Source organism: Ranitomeya imitator, chromosome 4, assembly GCF_032444005.1.
Source record: "Ranitomeya imitator isolate aRanImi1 chromosome 4, aRanImi1.pri, whole genome shotgun sequence".
NCBI classification, from domain to species: domain Eukaryota; kingdom Metazoa; phylum Chordata; class Amphibia; order Anura; family Dendrobatidae; genus Ranitomeya; species Ranitomeya imitator.
The window spans coordinates 687,687,610-687,709,000 of record NC_091285.1 but is presented as its reverse complement, the minus strand read 5'-3'; the positions used below and the strand labels follow the sequence as shown (position 1 = coordinate 687,709,000).

At 43.3% G+C, this 21,391-nt stretch overlaps 1 long non-coding RNA gene across 1 annotated transcript; it reads right to left on the bottom strand.

The window, feature by feature from the left end:
* Nucleotides 1–1,342: 1,342 nt before the first annotated feature.
* LOC138677356 (uncharacterized) lies at nt 1,343–21,157 on the bottom strand. The gene is made up of 3 exons (XR_011320879.1): nt 20,936–21,157; nt 9,648–10,708; nt 1,343–3,305 (listed from the first exon to the last, which is right to left on the bottom strand). It is a non-coding gene; the product is annotated as an uncharacterized lncRNA (long non-coding RNA).
* Between the last annotated feature and the right edge of the window lie 234 nt (nt 21,158–21,391).

The following is a 21,391-nucleotide window of genomic DNA, read 5'->3' as shown; positions in this document are numbered from 1 at the left end:
CCTGAGGAAGGAAACTCAGAAGCCGCAGTACCACTCTCCTCCACTAACGGAAGCTCACAGAGAGAATCAGCCGAAGTACCACTTGTGACCACAGGAGGGAGCTCTGCCACAGAATTCACAACATACGCCTCTGTGCTATATACTACGTGGCTGTGGTATATATTATGTGGCTGGGCAATATACCACATCGCTGTGCTCTATACTACGTGGCCTGTGTTATATACTGCATGGGCTGTTATATACTACGTCTGTTCTATATACTACGTGGCTGTGCTATATACTACGGGGGCTGTGCTATATACTACGTTGCTGGTCAATATACTACTAGGGCTGTGCTATACACTGCGTGGGCTGTGCTATATACTGCAGGGGCTGTGCTATATACTACGTGGCTAGGCAATATACTGCATGGGCTGCGTTATATACTACGTGGGTTGTGTTATATACTACGTGGGCTGTTATATACTACATGGGTTGTGTTATATTCTACGTGGGCTGTGTTATATGCTACGTGGGCTGTGTTATACGCTACTTGGCTGTGCTATATTTCTCTGCTGTATCCGTGCATCATGAGTCGTGGTATGTGTTAAAGAGGGGGGCCCACTGAGACTCTTTCGCCCGGGGCCCTCAAAAACCTGGAGCCGGCCCTGGCTTCACTGATTGTTCACGCCCGGCCGCGAACAATCAGCGACAGGCGCAGTCCGGCCGCGAATTGGCGTGGAATTTGAACCACGTTTCGCTGATTGGGTGCGGCCGGCCGAATCCTTTGTATAAATTGCATTATTCTGAAATCTTCATAAATAAACTACATACATATTCTAGAATACCCGATGCGTTACAATCGGGCCACCATCTAGCTTTTTATAACAGGAGCTGACATTGTTGAGGGGTATCTTTTGTAGACCATTTTTTTTATTTATTTATAGTTTATATGTGTGTGTACCCAAGCACATGAAGGTCTGTAGACGTGCATGCACATCTGTAAATTATTATTATTTTTCTGTTCTCCTGCTTCAGACACTTGAAATTATAAGTAATAGTTATTCTGTGTGCAGGGTATAAACTTAGTTACGTTCCCAAGATGAGTTTTTGATGCTGAGTAATTTCGCAGTGCATTAAATGCGGTATCTTACAGTTCCAGCAAAGTGGATGGGATTTCTAAAAAAAAATATCACGCCCGCTGTTTTTTTTTTTCACTGTGTAAACTGATCTGTGGCTACATTGAGATTTGTGCAAATTTTCCCACAAAAAATTGTATTAGATGAAGAAAATCTGCAGGTAAAAAAAACCATTTAATTCGCTGTATGACTAGAGTTTTTACAAAGCCAAATATCACAAAGTATCAAAAACAAAACAGCTTTATTTAAAACATGACATTCAAAGATAGAAAAAATAACAAGACGATAAAATCATGAGTAACCTAATTTAACTAATAGATTCAGAAATGCTGTAAAACAACTGAAACATCAAAACCTCACCGGATACTCATAAAATGCCCAAGTTCAGCAATAAGGGCAAAATATACAGTGGGGGAAATAAGTATTTGATCCCTTGCTGATTTTGTAAGTTTGCCCACTGACAAAGACATGAACAGTCTATAATTTTAAGGGTAGGTTAATTTCAACATTGTGAGATACAATATCAGAAATAAAATCCAGAAAATCACATTGTATACATTACATAAATTTGCATTTTGCAGTGAGAAATAAGTATTTGATCCCTCTGGCAAACAAAACTTAATACTTGGTGATAAAACCCTTGTTGGCAAGCACAGCAGTCAGACGTTCTTTGTAGTTGATGATGAGGTTTGCGCACATGTAAGGAGGAATTTTGGTCCACTCCTCTTTGCAGATTATCTCTAAATCATTAAGATTTGGAGGCTGTCGCTTGGGAACTCGGAGCTTCACCTCCCTCCATAAGTTTTCTATGGGATAAAGGTCTGGAGACTGACGAGGCCAATCCATGACCTTAATGTGCTTCTTTTTGAGCCACTCCTTTGTTGCCTTGGCTGTATGTTTTGAGTCATTGTTTTGCTGGAAGACCCAGCCACGACCCATATTTAATGTCCTGGTGGAGAGGAGTTTATCACTCAGGATTTTACGGTACGTGGCTCCATCCATTCTCCCATGATGCGGTGAAGTAGTCCTGTGCCCTTAGCAGAGAAACACCCCCAAAACATAACATTTCCCCCTCCATGCTTGACAGTGGGGATGGTGTTCTTTGGGTCATAGGCATTTCTCTTCCTCCAAACACTGTGAGTTGAGTTAATGCCAAAGACCTCAATTTTTGTCTCACCTGACCACAGAACCTTCTCCCAATCTCGCACAGAATCATCCAAGTGTTCATTGGCAAACTTCAGCTTCTTGAGCAGGGGGACCTTGTGGGCACTGCAGGATTTTAAACCTTTACGGTGTAATGTGTTACCAATGGTTTTCTTGGTGACTGTGGTCCCAGCTGCCTTAAGATCATTAACAAGTTCCCCCTGTGCAGTTTTAGGCTGATCTGTCACCTTCCTCATGATCAAGGATACCCCACAAGGTGAGATTTTGCATGGTGCCCCAGATTGATGTCGATTGACAGTCATTTTGTATTTCTTCCATTTTCTTACTATTGCACCAGTTGTCTTCTTCTTACCCAGCGTCTTACTTATGGTTTTGCAGCCCATTCCAGCTTTGTGCAGGTCTATGATCTTCTCCCTGACAGCCTTATAAAGCTCTTTGGCCTTGCCCATGTTGTAGAGGTTAGAGTCTGACTGATTGAGTCTGTGGACAGGAGTCTTTTATAAAGGTGACTATGTAAGACAGCTGTCTTTAATGCAGGTAATGAGTTGATTAGGAGCATCTAACTGGTCTGTAGGAGCCAGAACTAATGGTTGGTAGGGGATCAAATACTTATTTCTCACTGCAAAATGCAAATAAATATATAGAATGTATACAATGTGATTTTCTGGATTTTTTTTATATTCTATCTATGTTAAAATTAACCTACCTTTAAAATTATAGACTGTTCATATCTTTGTCAGTGGGCAAACTTACAAAATCTGCAAAGGATCAAATACTTATTTCCCCCCACTGTAACCTGTGCAAATTTACGATAAAATTATCCTTGAAAATAAAATATAGGAGGAATCACGCTTTAAGTGGATAACTGATCCCATTCTCTCCTGTTGAGTAGTGAAAGGTTTACAAGGCAATATGCTAATTTTGGTGGATTACTAAATCTTGGAATGTAGCCATTGTGCTGCAGGGTATGAAGATTTCCATGATTCGACTTTTCTGTTATGCCGATACAGGTCACCAGATTACCTGAGAAAAAGATGAAGACATGACGACGATGTTAATTATATGAATAAAATATAGAATCGTTCTTTATGAAGGATGACCACTTTGATATTTAATTAAGTGTTTTAGAGTTAGAGAAAGATTGGAAAGTGTGATACAGTGAATCTGGTTAAAACCGGTTTGTCATGATCCAGTTCGGTGTTTGTTTTCTGCTTTCCTCTCTCTGGACTGGTCATGCGGGGGTTAATCCCATCGGCCTCGTTTTGGAGCTGGCTGGGCTTTTTCAGTCCTCTGCAGTCTGCTGGCCAGTGTCAGTGATAGTTCATGCTTCCAGGCTAGAGCAGCTGACCCGTATACCCTGGCGATACTTTTGCCTCTGACTTCCAGTATTTGTGCGAGACCCGTTCCCTATCCCTGATTCAGTGTTCGTCTGGTTGTTTCCCTACCGTGTATGACTCGGCCTGATCTCTGAACCCTGCCTCTTTTTTTCCTGTCTCTGATACCACGTTTCCCGACTGGCTTTGACTCTCTGGCTTGTACCCTGACTTTGTCGTACGTCTCACTATTTGGATACCAAACTCCCGCTTGGCTCTGACTTCTGGCTTGTCTCTGACTACGTGCTTTGCTGTTACTTTGCTGTTGCTTTGCTGGAACAAAACAAAATCCTCTAAACTGCATGCTCGCAAACGCCAGAAGCCTTTCAAACAAGATGGAAGAACTAGAAGCAGAAATATCTACAGGTAACTTTGACATAGTGGGAATGACCGAGACATGGTTAGATGAAAGCTATGACTTGGCAGTTAACTTACAGGGTTACAGTCTGTTTAGAAAGGATCGTAAAAATCGGAGAGGAGGACGGGTTTGTCTCTATGTAAAGTCTTGTCTAAAGTCCCCTTTAAGTGAGGATAATAGCGAAGGGAATGAGGATGTCGAGTCCATATGGGTCGAAATTCATGGAGGGAAAAATGGTAACAAAATTCTCATTGGGGTCTGTTACAAACCCCCAAATATAACAGAAATCATGGAAAGTCTACTTCTAAAGCAGATAGATGAAGCTGCAACCCATAATGAGGTCCTGGTTATGGGGGACTTTAACTACCCGGATATTAACTGGGAAACAGAAACCTGTGAAACCCATAAAGGCAACAGGTTTCTGCTAATAACCAAGAAAAATTATCTTTCACAATTGGTGCAGAATCCAACCAGAGGAGCAGCACTTTTAGACCTAATACTATCTAATATACCTGACAGAATAACAAATCTGCAGGTGATCGGGCATCTAGGAAATAGCGACCACAATATTGTACAGTTTCACCTGTCTTTCACTAGGGGAACTTGTCAGGAAGTCACAAAAACACTGAACTTTAGGAAGGCAAAGTTTGACCAGCTTAGAGATGCCCTTAATCTGGTAGACTGGGACAATTGTTATGAAAGGTAATTCAGTACCACAATGGACATAGAGGTCAGCGCACATACGTGGCAATAACCCAAAAAACAAGAACGAGCTCTGAGACGTGGGAACTCTGTTGACCGCAATTCCTAATCCTCTCCAACCACACTAAAGGCAGCCGTGGATTGCGCCTGACGCTCCCTATGCAACTCGGCACAGCCTGAGAAACTAGCTAGCCTGAAGATAGAAAATAAGCCTACCTTGCCTCAGAGAAATACCCCAAAGGAAAAGGCAGCCCCCACATATAATGACTGTGAGTAAGATGAAAAGACAAACGTAGAGATGAAATAGATTTAGCAAAGTGAGGCCCAACTTTCTGAACAGAGCGAGGATAGGAAAGGTAACTTTGCGGTCAACACAAAACCCTACAAAGACCACGCAAAGGGGGCAAAAAGACCCTCCGTACCGAACTAACGGCACGGAGGTACACCCTCTGCGTCCCAGAGCTTCCAGCAAGCAGAAAAAAACAAAATGACAAGCTGGACAGAAAAAAACAGCAAACAAATAGCAAAGAGGAACTTAGCTATGCAGAGCAGCAGGCCACAGGAACGATCCAGGAGGAAACAGGTCCAATACTAGAACATTGACTGGAGGCCAGGATCAAAGCACTAGGTGGAGTTAAATAGAGCAGCACCTAACGACTTCACCACATCACCTGAGGAAGGAAACTCAGAAGCCGCAGTACCACTCTCCTCCACTAACGGAAGCTCACAGAGAGAACCAGCCGAAGTACCACTTGTGACCACAGGAGGGAGCTCTGCCACAGAATTCACAACAGACAATATTCTCAGAAATAAGAATACAGACAATAAATGGAAAATGTTTAAGAACATCCTAAATAGGCACTGTAAGCGGTTTATACCTTGTGGGAATAAAAGGACCAGAAATAGGAAAAACCCAATGTGGCTAAACAAAGTCGTAAGACAGGCAATTAACAGTAAAAAGAAAGCATTTGCACTACTAAAGCAGGATGGCACCATTGAAGCTCTAAAAAACTATAGGGAGAAAAATACTTTATCTAAAAAACTAATTAAAGCTGCCAAAAAGGAAACAGAGAAGCACATTGCTAAGGAGAGTAAAACTAATCCCAAACTGTTCTTCAACTATATCAATAGTAAAAGAATAAAAACTGAAAATGTAGGCCCCTTAAAAAATAGTGAGGAAAGAATGGTTGTAGATGACGAGGAAAAAGCTAACATATTAAACACCTTCTTCTCCACGGTATTCACGGTGGAAAATGAAATGCTAGGTGAAATCCCAAGAAACAATGAAAACCCTATATTAAGGGTCACCAATCTAACCCAAGAAGAGGTGCGAAACCGGCTAAATAAGATTAAAATAGATAAATCTCCGGGTCCGGATGGCATACACCCACGAGTACTAAGAGAACTAAGTAATGTAATAGATAAACCATTATTTCTTATTTTTAGGGACTCTATAGCGACGGGGTCTGTTCCGCAGGACTGGCGCATAGCAAATGTGGTGCCAATATTCAAAAAGGGCTGTAAAAGTGACCCTGGGAATTATAGGCCAGTAAGTCTAACCTCTATTGTTGGTAAAATATTTGAAGGGTTTCTGAGGGATGTTATTCTGGATTATCTCAATGAGAATAACTGTTTAACTCCATATCAGCATGGGTTTATGAGAAATCGCTCCTGTCAAACCAATCTAATCAGTTTTTATGAAGAGGTAAGCTATAGGCTGGACCACGGTGAGTCATTGGACGTGGTATATCTCGATTCTTCCAAAGCGTTTGATACCGTGCCGCACAAGAGGTTGGTACACAAAATGAGAATGCTTGGTCTGGGGGAAAATGTGTGTAAATGGGTTAGTAACTGGCTTAGTGATAGAAAGCAGAGGGTGGTTATAAATGGTATAGTCTCTAACTGGGTCGCTGTGACCAGTGGGGTACCGCAGGGGTCGGTATTGGGACCTGTTCTCTTCAACATATTCATTAATGATCTGGTAGAAGGTTTACACAGTAAAATATCGATATTTGCAGATGATACAAAACTATGTAAAGCAGTTAATACAAGAGAAGATAGTATTCTGCTACAGATGGATCTGGATAAGTTGGAAACTTGGGCTGAAAGGTGGCAGATGAGGTTTAACAATGATAAATGTAAGGTTATACACATGGGAAGAAGGAATCAATATCACCATTACACACTGAACGGGAAACCACTGGGTAAATCTGAAAGGGAGAAGGACTTGGGGATCCTAGTTAATGATAAACTTACCTGGAGCAGCCAGTGCCAGGCAGCAGCTGCCAAGGCAAACAGGATCATGGGGTGCATTAAAAGAGGTCTGGATACACATGATGAGAGCATTATACTGCCTCTGTACAAATCCCTAGTTAGACCGCACATGGAGTACTGTGTCCAGTTTTGGGCACCGGTGCTCAGGAAGGATATAATGGAACTAGAGAGAGTACAAAGGAGGGCAACAAAATTAATAAAGGGGATGGGAGAACTACAATACCCAGATAGATTAGCGAAATTAGGATTATTTAGTCTAGAAAAAAGACGACTGAGGGGCGATCTAATAACCATGTATAAGTATATAAGGGGACAATACAAATATCTCGCTGAGGATCTGTTTATACCAAGGAAGGTGACGGGCACAAGGGGGCATTCTTTGCGTCTGGAGGAGAGAAGGTTTTTCCACCAACATAGAAGATGATTCTTTACTGTTAGGGCAGTGAGAATCTGGAATTGCTTTCCTGAGTAGGTGGTGATGGCGAACTCAGTCGAGGGGTTCAAGAGAGGCCTGGATGTCTTCCTGGAGCAGAACAATATTGTATCATACAATTAGGTTCTGTAGAAGGACGTAGATCTGGGGATTTATTATGATGGAATATAGGCTGAACTGGATGGACAAATGTCTTTTTTCGGCCTTACTAACTATGTTACTATGTTACTTCTGCTCCTGACAGGTTCTGACTTAGCCCGTCTGACCACTCTTTCGTTACCTTTGACACCTGTGCGGCTGCTCAGTGCTGCTGTGATGTGAGTGTGCGGCCTCGCTTCACTGCACTACACTGCACTGCAGCAACATCACACAGTTTATGTATAGAACAAACAAGGCATTGCATTCTTTATAGACGAACTTTCACCACAGATTTCATGCTTTTTGTTTCAAATTTCGCCTCTCTGTTGCAGAGATTAGCAATCAAAGTATTTGGCTCCCAATGAGTTAACTTTTAATAATTCCAGGTGGGTTTTAACAGACCGTTTTCACTGGGGGTGTGTACTTCGTCCCTGTTTTGATGCTGACCAATCATTAGCAGGCAGCAACACAGGAAGAAAAGACGAACATAGCTTAGGTTTCTCAGTGTGAGATGTAATGATACAGCCCTGATCTCCTGGTCTCACCTCCTGCATGATTAGACAGCAAAGATGACTATCACCTTTCAGATAAGGTCCTTGTGTGGGAGAGAGGAAGCAGAGCTGAGTTTAGCTGTGTCACATTACAAACCTTTTTTATTAGGTCACTTCCTCTTATAGTACTGTCAGAACTGTAAGTTCCCCCTCCTCCGCACTGCCTGTCCACAGATGTGTCATAATCATACTATTGTATATTGTCCTCTGCACCTATCATGAGAGAGAATCAGAGCACAATAGTATGACGCTCAGCTCACGCTTGCTGGAAAGCTGGAGCAGAGAGCGATTAGTATTTGATGTGCATGGGACGTACTTGGATGTTCCAACATGACAATGATCTAAAACACAAGGCCAAGTCCACCTGTCATTGGCTACAGCAGAACAAAGTGAAGGTTCTGGAGTGGCCATCTCAGTCTGCTGACCTCAGTATCATTGATCCACTCTGGGGAGATCTCAAGCGTGCAGTTTATGCTAGACAGCCCAGGAATTTACAGGAACTGGAGGCTTTTTGCCAAGAAGAGTGGGTAGCTTTACCATCTGAAAAAATAAAGAACCTCATCCACAACTACCACAAAAGACTTCAAGCTGTCATTGATGTTAGAGGGGGCAATACACGGTATTAAGAAATGGGGTATGTGAACTTTTGATGAGGGTCATTGGATGTTTTGGGTTGTCATTATAATTTTAAAAAGAGAAATCACAGTAGTTTGACAATAAATGGCTTCACCCAATCACTAACCATGAGTGGAGAAAAAGTTTTGGTGTTATCATTCATATTCTCTGCCGGGGTATGTAAACTTTTGAGCACAACTGTGCTTCTTATGCGACACATCTAAACTCAGCTGTGCTGCCCCTCTACCACAAGAACCTTATCTGAAAGGTGTTAATCATGTGGGCGATTAGACCAGGAGATCAGAGCTCTCTGTCATACATCTCACATTGAGAAACTTGCTCTAAGCTGTTTAACCAAAGTGATAGCATGACAACTCGTGTGGGAAGTGGAATTTATATCAACTATTTTTGACAGTGAATTCCATTTCGCACAACATTGTTGATTCTGATAAAAATTTACAGTAGCATTAAAGGGAACCTGTCAGCAGGATTGTGAACAGTAACCTACAGACAGTGTCAGGTCGGCGCCGTTATACGGATTACAATGATACCTGGCGATAAAAACTATGTAAACTAGGGAGCAGGTCAGTGAGGGATTAGTGACCTGTCAGCAGTCTGCATTATGAACACCTAATCAGAGCACCACATGAAGACCCCCATCTGTAGGTTACTGTGCACAATCCTGCTGACAGGTTCCCTTTAAATAAATTAAATAAGGACTGTGGAACTACAGATGAGCAAATCGGTTTGAGACTGATTGTTAATTAAAGGCTTCAAAATTTAAAAAAAAAAAAAGTTATATTTCCATGGATCCAAATTTTCTTTTTTTTTGCACAAATTCAGCAACTTGACTGGCTGCCATTTTATCCGATTTGTAAAGGGTCGGGAAAGGGGTAAGAACCTCAACACTTCACTGCTCACCTGTCTCCTCCAGCCGGTCCTCTGCACATCCCCCTCTGACCTCCTCCGTCTTTCGGCACAGCATCCATGATGTCCTCTTCGGCTTTTCCAGCATCTTCCCTCAGTGGCTGGGCTTCTGGTGGAGAATAGACCACCAATGTCGCAGCGTGCATCGTCTGAGGCCTAAGCAGCGACGCGCGTCACGACATCCGGAGCCGACTGAGCTCGGATCATACCAAGAAACATTTCATTCTCATAGAGTAACTACCATGCGAATTCTAATGTCTTGGCCAATTTCAGCAAATTTCATCAGATTTGCTTATCACCAAATGAACAGAGTAGAGTTTTAGGATGTCCAAGGAAGCACAAGAAATCTTGAGCGTCATGGCTGAAGCTTTTCATTGGTGAATCACATTTATTAAGTGCGAGTCGTCTAGAAATACAGTGGAGGACGGGTCCAAGCATAGAGAACTAATTAAACGCACACTTGTAAAATAGATTTTGAGAAGTCGCGTAAATTTTTATTGGACATCCAAGCTTGGAGTTGATGAACAGGTACGACGCGCATCTTAATATATCAGGTCAGAGTTCAAGAGATTGGCGATGGTCTGAGTTCCTACGCTGCAATAATTTGCACGTACGACTTCGGCTTTGGAAACATTGAACTCTTCTGCAGAAATACTTTTGACGTTGGCGATCTTAATCTTATCGCAGGGCTTTTTTTGTTTCTTGGGTCTCGCCTTCTTTAGTGACTCTTCTACGTGGAGTTCGCCCTCTTCTAATTCAGGGAAGATGGAAGGGCAGGCGTCGCTTCGTAAGATGCGAGTTCCATGGTTTATTATGTAGGAGTCTCCGCTGAAGTGTTTGGAGCAGAAACGAAATTTCCTCGTTTTATTATCCTGGTGGATCTTTCGAGCGATTTCATCCACGTTGTTAAATTGTTGACCGGTTTGCAGGAGCCAAAGTTTAATTTTGGCAATGTCTGACGGAAAAGAATGCAGGATGACATGGTCGTCTCTTCCCGTGCTGCTATTGCAGCTGTTTATCAGACAACTCGGCATCTTTATCGGCGGTTCAATTATCTGGAATCAAAAACAACAACAAAAAAGCCTTGATGTTGGTCCACAAATCTGGAAAAATATTGTTTTTATAGGCAATAAAACGTATGTTTTTTTTTGGAAATATCATATTTCATATATTTAGAGGTCACTTGTCACATGAGTCAGAGACCGGCACTCTCATTACAAACATCTGTGTTTTGCTTCGAAATGCTACAACATTTCAGAGAAAACACATTTTGAGAAACACGCCCCGACGCGCGTCCAGTGCCGGTGTGTCCTGACCGGACATTAGTGCCGTGCACCCATCAGATCTGATGGGTATAGTTTATCCAAGTTGGTGAAAAGTGACTTAGAATATTGCCTTGCCTATAACTTGATGTTATCTACAAGTAGAAACTAAATCCCTCAGGCCACCTGGAAAAGGCATCATACCCAGCCAGCCAATTCTCCTGCTTTCTACTGATGAAGGGTAAATCTCTGAAACACGTCTGCAAATGGGTTTCTGGTTTGGCTTTATAACCCAAGTCTTCTAGCAAGGTGCTTTAAAGGGTCGATATTGAATTGCAGGAGATCCTGTCCTCTTCCTCTGTTAAAAAGCTACTTGTATATTAGTGTGCCCGGAAGAGGTGAGTGTTGAGCAAGCATGTCAATCAAGCTGCTGTGGGGGATAATGGCAGCTTGAACCCCACTGGATGTACGGTCACCTAAATGACTGGTCAACCGTGCATGTGAACAACAAGCAGCGTTTTTTGATTATTAAGCCAGGCGCACTGTTAGATGAGTCGCAAACATAACATCGTGCCAGGCCGGCTAATCAAAAGAAGAGCCGCGGATGACGTCGGGTAAGAGGCGGCTGTGGTCCTGTGGCCACAGATTGTCAACATGGTGATTCTCACTGCTCCTTCCACAGGCCACAGATTACCAACGTGGCCAATGGACCGGGCCTTGTGAATTGAGCGACACCGACTCTACACTAGACCCTATTATTCTGAAAGTAAACAAGCCTTCATCAAGCAAGAAAGACAAATATGTTAAAAAAAAAAAGTTCTGACTTTTAAAAAGTGGAAATAAAAAAAAAAACCTACATAATGATTTCAGGCTGAAACTCCACATCCTTAGCCCGGATCCACACACACACACCCAGGACAGCACTGTTCTACCACCGTATGGCCCGCTGACTGCAGTGTGAGCTCGGGAGGGATGATGATGATGGAGGGATGATGATGATGGAGGGATGATGATGATGGAGGGATGATGATGATGGAGGGATGATGATGATGGAGGGATGATGATGATGGAGGGATGATGATGATGGAGGGATGATGATGATGGAGGGATGATGATGATGGAGGGATGATGATGAGGGAGGGATGATGATGAGGGAGGGATGATGATGAGGGAGGGATGATGATGAGGGAGGGATGATGATGAGGGAGGGATGATGATGAGGGAGGGATGATGATGATGGAGGGATGATGATGATGGAGGGATGATGATGATGGAGGGATGATGATGATGGAGGGATGATGATGATGGAGGGATGATGATGAGGGAGGGATGATGATGAGGGAGGGATGATGATGAGGGAGGGATGATGATGAGGGAGGGATGATGATGAGGGAGGGATGATGGAGGGATGATGATGATGGAGGGATGATGATGATGATGGAGGGATGATGATGATGGAGGGATGATGATGATGGAGGGATGATGATGAGGGAGGGATGATGATGATGGAGGGATGATGATGATGGAGGGATGATGATGATGGAGGGATGATGATGATGGAGGGATGATGATGATGGAGGGATGATGATAATCTGGTAGACTGGGACAATATCCTCAGAAATGAGAATACAGATAATAAATGGGAAATGTTTAAGAACATCCTAAATAGGCAGTGTAAGCGGTTTATACCTTGTGGGAATAAAAGGACTAGAAATAGGAAAAACCCAATGTGGCTAAACAAAGAAGTAAGACAGGCAATTAACAGTAAAAAGAAAGCATTTGCACTACTAAAGCAGGATGGCACCATTGAAGCTCTAAAAAACTATAGGGAGAAAAATACTTTATCTAAAAAACTAATTAAAGCTGCCAAAAAGGAAACAGAGAAGCACATTGCTAAGGAGAGTAAAACTAATCCCAAACTGTTCTTCAACTATATCAATAGTAAAAGAATAAAAACTGAAAATGTAGGCCCCTTAAAAAATAGTGAGGAAAGAATGGTTGTAGATGACGAGGAAAAAGCTAACATATTAAACACCTTCTTCTCCACGGTATTCACGGTGGAAAATGAAATGCTAGGTGAAATCCCAAGAAACAATGAAAACCCTATATTAAGGGTCACCAATCTAACCCAAGAAGAGGTGCGAAACCGGCTAAATAAGATTAAAATAGATAAATCTCCGGGTCCGGATGGCATACACCCACGAGTACTAAGTAATGTAATAGATAAACCATTATTTCTTATTTTTAGGGACTCTATAGCGACAGGGTCTGTTCCGCAGGACTGGCGCATAGCAAATGTGGTGCCAATATTCAAAAAGGGCTCTAAAAGTGAACCTGGAAATTATAGGCCAGTAAGTCTAACCTCTATTGTTGGTAAAATATTTGAAGGGTTTCTGAGGGATGTTATTCTGGATTATCTCAATGAGAATAACTGTTTAACTCCATATCTGCATGGGTTTATGAGAAATCGCTCCTGTCAAACCAATCTAATCAGTTTTTATGAAGAGGTAAGCTATAGGCTGGACCACGGTGAGTCATTGGACGTGGTATATCTCGATTTTTCCAATGCGTTTGATACCGTGCCGCACGAGAGGTTGGTACACAAAATGAGAATGCTTGGTCTGGGGGAAAATGTGTGTAAATGGGTTAGTAACTGGCTTAGTGATAGAAAGCAGAGGGTGGTTATAAATGGTATAGTCTCTAACTGGGTCGCTGTGACCAGTGGGGTACCGCAGGGGTCAGTATTGGGACCTGTTCTCTTCAACATATTCATTAATGATCTGGTAGAAGGTTTACACAGTAAAATATCGATATTTGCAGATGATACAAAACTATGTAAAGCAGTTAATACAAGAGAAGATAGTATTCTGCTACAGATGGATCTGGATAAGTTGGAAACTTGGGCTGAAAGGTGGCAGATGAGGTTTAACAATGATAAATGTAAGGTTATACACATGGGAAGAGGGAATCAATATCACCATTACACACTGAACGGGAAACCACTGGGTAAATCTGACAGGGAGAAGGACTTGGGGATCCTAGTTAATGATAAACTTACCTGGAGCAGCCAGTGCCAGGCAGCAGCTGCCAAGGCAAACAGGATCATGGGGTGCATTAAAAGAGGTCTGGATACACATGATGAGAGCATTATACTGCCTCTGTACAAATCCCTAGTTAGACCGCACATGGAGTACTGTGTCCAGTTTTGGGCACCGGTGCTCAGGAAGGATATAATGGAACTAGAGAGAGTACAAAGGAGGGCAACAAAATTAATAAAGGGGATGGGAGAACTACAATACCCAGATAGATTAGCGAAATTAGGATTATTTAGTCTAGAAAAAAGACGACTGAGGGGCGATCTAATAACCATGTATAAGTATATAAGGGGACAATACAAATATCTCGCTGAGGATCTGTTTATACCAAGGAAGGTGACGGGCACAAGGGGGCATTCTTTGCGTCTGGAGGAGAGAAGGTTTTTCCACCAACATAGAAGAGGATTCTTTACTGTTAGGGCAGTGAGAATCTGGAATTGCTTGCCTGAGGAGGTGGTGATGGCGAACTCAGTCGAGGGGTTCAAGAGAGGCCTGGATGTCTTCCTGGAGCAGAACAATATTGTATCATACAATTATTAGGTTCTGTAGAAGGACGTAGATCTGGGGATTTATTATGATGGAATATAGGCTGAACTGGATGGACAAATGTCTTTTTTCGGCCTTACTAACTATGTTACTATGAGGGAGGGATGATGATGATGGAGGGATGATGATGATGGAGGGATGATGATGATGGAGGGATGATGATGATGGAGGGATGATGATGATGGAGGGATGATGATGATGGAGGGATGATGATGATGGAGGGATGATGATGATGGAGGGATGATGATGATGGAGGGATGATGATGATGGAGGGATGATGATGATGGAGGGATGATGATGATGGAGGGATAATGATGATGGAGGGATGATGATGAGGGAGGGATGATGATGATGGAGGGATGATGATGATGATGGAGGGATGATGATGATGGAGGGATGATGATGATGGAGGGATGATGATGATGGAGGGATGATGATGATGGAGGGATGATGGTGATGGAGGGATGATGATGATGGAGGGATGATGATGATGGAGGGATGATGATGATGGAAGGATGATGATGAGGGAGGGATGATGATGATGGAAGGATGATGATGAGGGAGGGATGATGATGATGGAGGGATGATGATGATGGAGGGATGATGATGATGGAGGGATGATGATGATGGTGGGATGATGATGATGGTGGGATGATGATGATGGAGGGATGATGATGATGGTGGGATGATGATGATGGAGGGATGATGATGATGGAGGGATGATGATGATGGAGGGATGATGATGGCCTCTGCTCCCATGACGCTGGCAGAGACGTTACCTCTGGCGGAGCACTGAAGCCGGCTGGAACCAGGGAGCGTCAGAGCATTGCTTATAAGTGTACGCTCCTTGTTAAAGAAACTAGCCACCCCTGAGATGTAATCAACAGAATTAAAGGGATTATCGGGTACTCCCCTGCCCCTACCTGCCTGCACTGTCTTGGATCATCTTTCCCAGCTCATAGCGGTCAAGTTTTTTCTACCCTTATCCATCTTATACTGAGCTCTTCTTAGCCGATTTATCATCACATAAAAGTTCAGCTCAACTTTGATGCGGTCATAAATCAGCTGAGAAAAGATCAGCACAAGACAGAGTAAAATCAAGTAACTTTACCACTTGGATTACGTTCACACTTCGTCTCTTTACTTGATTTTTTGGTACGGAAAGTTGGAGGTTTCAGTATTTGTGGAGAATTGTGGGTGTTCCTGCTAAAAATAATAAAATTAAAAAAAGCTCAGTGTGAACATGCCGTTGGTAAAAATCCTCTCTGCTCTCAAGAAAGGAGGGGTTATTAAAGGGGTCACGTGGGACTTTTGTTTTTATATGGGCAAAGCACTCACAGTGGGTACGGAAAGTATTCAGACCCCTTTAAATGTTTCAATCTTTGTTTCATTGCAGCCCTTTGGTAAATTCTACTCAATGCTGAGCAAAGCGTCTTTTTTAATAAATTTGCAAAAATGTCTACATTTGTTTTTTTTTCAGTCAACATGGGGTGCAGAGTGAACATTAATGAGAAAAAAAATGAACTTTTTTGCATTTACCAAACGGCTGCAATGAAACAAAGAGTGAAAAATGTAAAGGGGGCTGAATACTTTCCGTACCCACTGTATTGCCAGGTAGCTGCAAACTACCTGCCTGTTCTGCGGTGGGACGATTTCTCTCGCCTCAGGGAAGTCATGAACCACTTCTGACAACATGGTGACAGAGCAGTTCCTTCTCTTCTGCTCTGTCGATGCCATGTTAAAGAGAACCTGTCAGGAGATTTTTCCACTATAAGCTGCGACCACCGCCTTTCAGTGCTTATCTACAGCATTCTATAATACTGTATATAAACCCCCGATCTGACCTGCAAGAGAAGAAAAATAAGCTTTATTATACTCATCTGGGAGGCGGTCCTGTGCTGTCCAGTCCGATGGGTCTCGCAGGTCCAGGTCTGGCACCCCCCATCTTCTTACGCCGCCACCCTCCTGTTTGCTTCATGTCATCGGCGCTCTTGCGCAGGCGTACTTATCTGCCCTGTTGAGAGCAGAGCAAAGTACTGCAGTGTGCAGGGAAAGGTCAGAGAGGACCAGCGCCTGCGCACTGCAGTACTTTGCTCTGCTCTCAACAGGGCAGATAAGTACGCCTGCGCAAGAGCGCCGATGACGGGGAGCAAGGAAGAAGGAAGGCGGTGTCGCAAGATGATGGGAGGTGCCAGACCCGGACCTGCGACACCAATCGGACCAAATCGCCCCCCCTCGGTTGAGGATAATATAACTTATTTTTCTTCACTTACAGGTCGGACCGGGGGCTTAGGCTACGTTCACATTTGCGTTGCGTCGGGCGCAGGTTCGGCGACGCATAGCGACGCATGCGTCCCTATATTTAACATGGGGGCGCATGGACATGTGTTGTCTTGTGTTTTGTGACGCATGCGTCATTTTTGGCGCAAGCGTCAGGGCGCAGAGGACGCTGCATGTTACTTTTTTTGCGTCCAAAATCAAGCCAAAAATGGACGCATGCGTCACAAAACAATGCGTTTTTGCATGCGTTGTGCATTGCGTCGCCGACGCAACGCACAATGCAAATGTGAACGTAGCCTTATATACCGCGTTATAGAATGCTGTAGACAAGCCCTGAAAGGCAGTGGCCACATCTTATAGCGGCAAAATCTGCTGACAGGTTCCCTTGAAATATGCAGATTAATCTGTCAATCTGAGACATGGCATTGGCAGAGATGCCCCATCGACAGAGCGGAAAAGAAGGAAATGCTCTATCTACATGATGTCACAGAAAACTAAAGAATAGCCATCACAAGCTGTGCGTGAGCACTTAAAAAAAATAAACGAAAAAAAAAAACGGTGTGGGGTCTCCCGACATTTTCATAACCAGCTGATGGAAAGCCAACGTCTAGAGCAGCGTTCCCCAACTCCGGTCCTCAAGAGCCACCAACAGGTCATGTTTTCAGGATTTCCTTAGTATTGCACAGCTGATAATTGCATCACCTGCACAGGCAATAATTCCATCACCTGTGTAATACTAAGGAAATCCTGAAAACATGACCTGTTGGTGGCTCTTGAGGACTGGAGTTGGGGAACACTGTTCTAGAGGATAATGTTAAAGGGACTCTGTCACCTGAATTTGGCGGGACTGGTTTTGGGTCATATGGGCGGAGTTTTCGGGTGTTTGATTCACCCTTTCCTTACCCGCTGGCTGCATGCCGGCTGCAATATTGGATTGAAGTTCATTCCTGTCCTCCATAGTACATGCCTGCACAAAGCAATCTTGCCTTGTGCAGGCGTGTACTATGGAGGACAGAGAATGAACTTCAATTCAATATTGCAGCCAGCATGCAGCCAGCGGGTAAGGAAAGGGTGAATCAAACACCCGAAAACTCCGCCCATATGACCCAAAACCAGTCCCGCCAAATTCAGGTGACAGGTTCCCTTTAATATTCTGGGAATGAGCCAATAGCCAAAAAGGTTCCCAGGTTATTAACATAAGCTCACAGCTATTTTCTTAGCCTTTTCTGATTATTATAGGGGAGACCTCCCCACCCCCCCAAAAAAAAAAATGATGTGGGGTCCCCACTATAGTTAATCAATAACCAGCAAAGACTAGGCAAACAGCTGTGGACAAATATTAACAGCGTAGGAGGGGGCCATGGATATTGGTCCCTTCTTAGACTAAAAACATCAGCTCTCAGCCGCCCCAGAAATGGCGCATCAATTAGAGGAACCAGTTTAGGCGCTTAGCCTCGCTCTTCTCACCTGCTCTGGTGCGGTGGCAAATGGGGTGATCGTTGTGGGGTTGATGTCACCTTTGTATTGTCAGCCGACCTCAAGCCCACAGGTAAGTAATGGAGAGACGACTATAAGAACCTCATAGTAAGATTGTAATAAGGAGGCAGCAAGAATAAAGTCCTTTATATGACATAAAACTCCCCACCTGCTTTGACCTATTTATTATTGTAAAATAAAAAAAACAAAACAGAAAAACACCACATTCCTCACCTGTGTGACGAGAACATAATCCATATCTGTCCCACGACAATCCGGATGGTGTGGAGAGCAGTGACATCAAAGATACGACCGCTCTCCTCGCCAACTGGAACACACTGAGCAGAGCGCGACAAGCTGCCTGTGATGTCATTGAGGTGATCTGCGAGACCGGGTGTAGGATACTGAGCGTAGACGCCTGTGACCCGCGGTAACCTTTTTACCGCTGGTCACAGCTGAAGTAGTCATCTGACAGTGTAGGATCAGCAGCGCTCTAAGGCCGGGGTCACACGTACGTGAGATACGGCCGAGTCTCGCAGGTGAAATCCCTCCTCTGGCGCCGGCACTTGGCAGCTCCATGTGTTGCTGTGCGGCTGCACACTCCGCTCCGGAGTGCCGGCGCCAGAGGAGGGATTTCACCTGCGAGACTCGGCCGTATCTCACGTACGTGTGATCCCGGCCTAACTGGCAGTAACGAACTTATCGCCAATGTTTCTCGCACAGATGACCTAAACAGTAACATGGATATCCTGGATAAGTCCGTGATCGGGGGTCTGTGCACGGACACCAGCTGTTGGGTACGGACCCCGAACTTTACCCAGCACTAGTCACAACGTTTATATTCTTCTGAACACACAGCCGTACAATGCTTTGTATTTTTTGCAGGTCGAATTGTACTTTTGAATCCAATCATTTTACCGGGAAAAAAAACCCTGAAATCGAGCTAAAAAAACGCTGTCGTTTTTATTTTGTTTTTACAGCGCTTATTGTATGTTAAAAAATGTTTTTAAAAAGTTACCAGGAAACATAATACTCCGGGTCAGCATCATCACAGCATTTTATTTTATCTAAGTGGTGAAAAAAAATGATCTGGAAGTTTGTAAAAAAAAAAAAAAAAATAATAATAAAACACGCGACATAATTCCCTTCCGTTGCCATTTTCCTAGACCCGTAACAATTTACTTTTTCTGTTGAGAGCGCTGTGCGAGGGCTCAGGCGTTTTTATGTGTTTTTATCAGAAATCATTTTGGAGCAGATACCACGTCTTGATCGCTGCTTACAGGTTACACCAAATACGCTTATATATTTTATTTAGTTTTAATTGGGGTAAGGGGAGTCAGAATTTTTATATTGATGTTTTTTTTTTTAAATCTATTTAGTTCCCTTTGGGGACTTGAACCTGTGATTGTCCAATTGCTTAAAAAAAAACAACAAAAAAAAAAAAACATAATGTGAACATAACCTAAAAGTGGCATTTTTAATAACCTGTCCCTGGATGTGTTTTTTTTTTTTGGGGGCGGGGCGAGTTGTACTTTCCAATGGCACCGTTTTATTTTACCATTTACCATATACTGGAAAGCGGAAAAAAAAAATGACAAGTGCAGCAAAAAAAAAAAAAATCGTGCCGTTCAGCGATTGTTTCTCTGTTCCTTTACATTATTGATTTTACAATGAACCCGACCGGACGGCCTGATTCCCCGGCTCAGGGCGAGTCCTCAAACCAAACAGGTCTAGGTTTTGTTTTATTTAGGGGGTGAAATTTTTTTTTGAAATTTGTAAAAAAAAAATAAAAAAAAAAAAAAAAAAATATATATATATATATATATATATATATATATATATATATATATATATATATATATATATATATATATATATATATGTGACTTCATTTTTCAAGAGCCGGACCGTTTCCGATTTTCTGGAGCTGTGAGGGTTTTTTTTTTTTTGCGCCCTGAGACGATGTTTTATCTACATTTGTGTGACCCAATGCTGGAGATTTGATTTTATTTACGATCGGATTTATTGTATAGTTCGATAGAAAGGATTTTTATGAACGCAGCGATAACAAATGTGTTTTTTTTTTCTATTTTATACTATTTAATCGGGGGATGATTTGAACTTTTGTACATTTTTATTTAATTTCTTCAGATTTTTTTGGTAAATTTTTTTAATTTTCTTAGTAGTCGATAGTCCCCTTAGGGGGATTGAAGCTGCGATCACCGATCCTGTACACAGCAGCAATCATCATCCCCTACGAACGTCGGCCACAGGGCAGCCTTCACAGGATGACCCTGATGACAAGCGCGGGGGGCTTCCGCAGACACCTGGCTGTCATGGTAACCCATTGGCGCCCCCCCTGGCACAGTTAGAGGCAGATGATGGCGCCATATCACAGCCATCATCTGCCCGGAGACGACGCATGACAGGCGCAGCACAATCACCCCCCGGCAGCCGCATTCTGGGGTCTTTTTCACCGTCTTTCCCTGTTTATGGCACAGTAAAATAAACAAACCACAACCAGTCAGGCAAAAAATCCCCCTAAAAAGGTGAAAGATCCTGGAAGAAGGAGATAAAAGACAATGACACCTGGCAAGGGTTAATGAGCAAGCAGAGTTCTCACCTGCAGCTCCGCCCATCCCTCCACAGAGCCGGGCCTGGCCAGGTGAGGCTGGGACTTGTAGTACCACCGCACACACAGCCGTCACTCCTCCTGTATGTCCCACTGACGGTTCTCCAAGTTGTGTGATGGCGGCGGCTGTTCACACGGGCAGAGACAGAACACATGCAGGTCCAGGACCTTCCGGATCACGTGTCTAAGGTCCTTGCAGGGTAAAAGTCACTTCAAAAACGTGCAGAGAATTCCTAGCATCGCAGCTCCTGGCAGATAAAAGTTCCTTTCATCACGTTTAACGTGCATCTGCCAGGACCTGCGGCGCCAGCAATTAATTCTTATCTCTGCAACGTTTTGAAATGACTTTTACCCTGCAAGGACCTTAGACACGTGACCTCGAAGGTCCTGCAAGTGTATAAATAGCGGCGTGCCTCAGCACCGCGGCTGCAGTGTACTAGAGCGCAT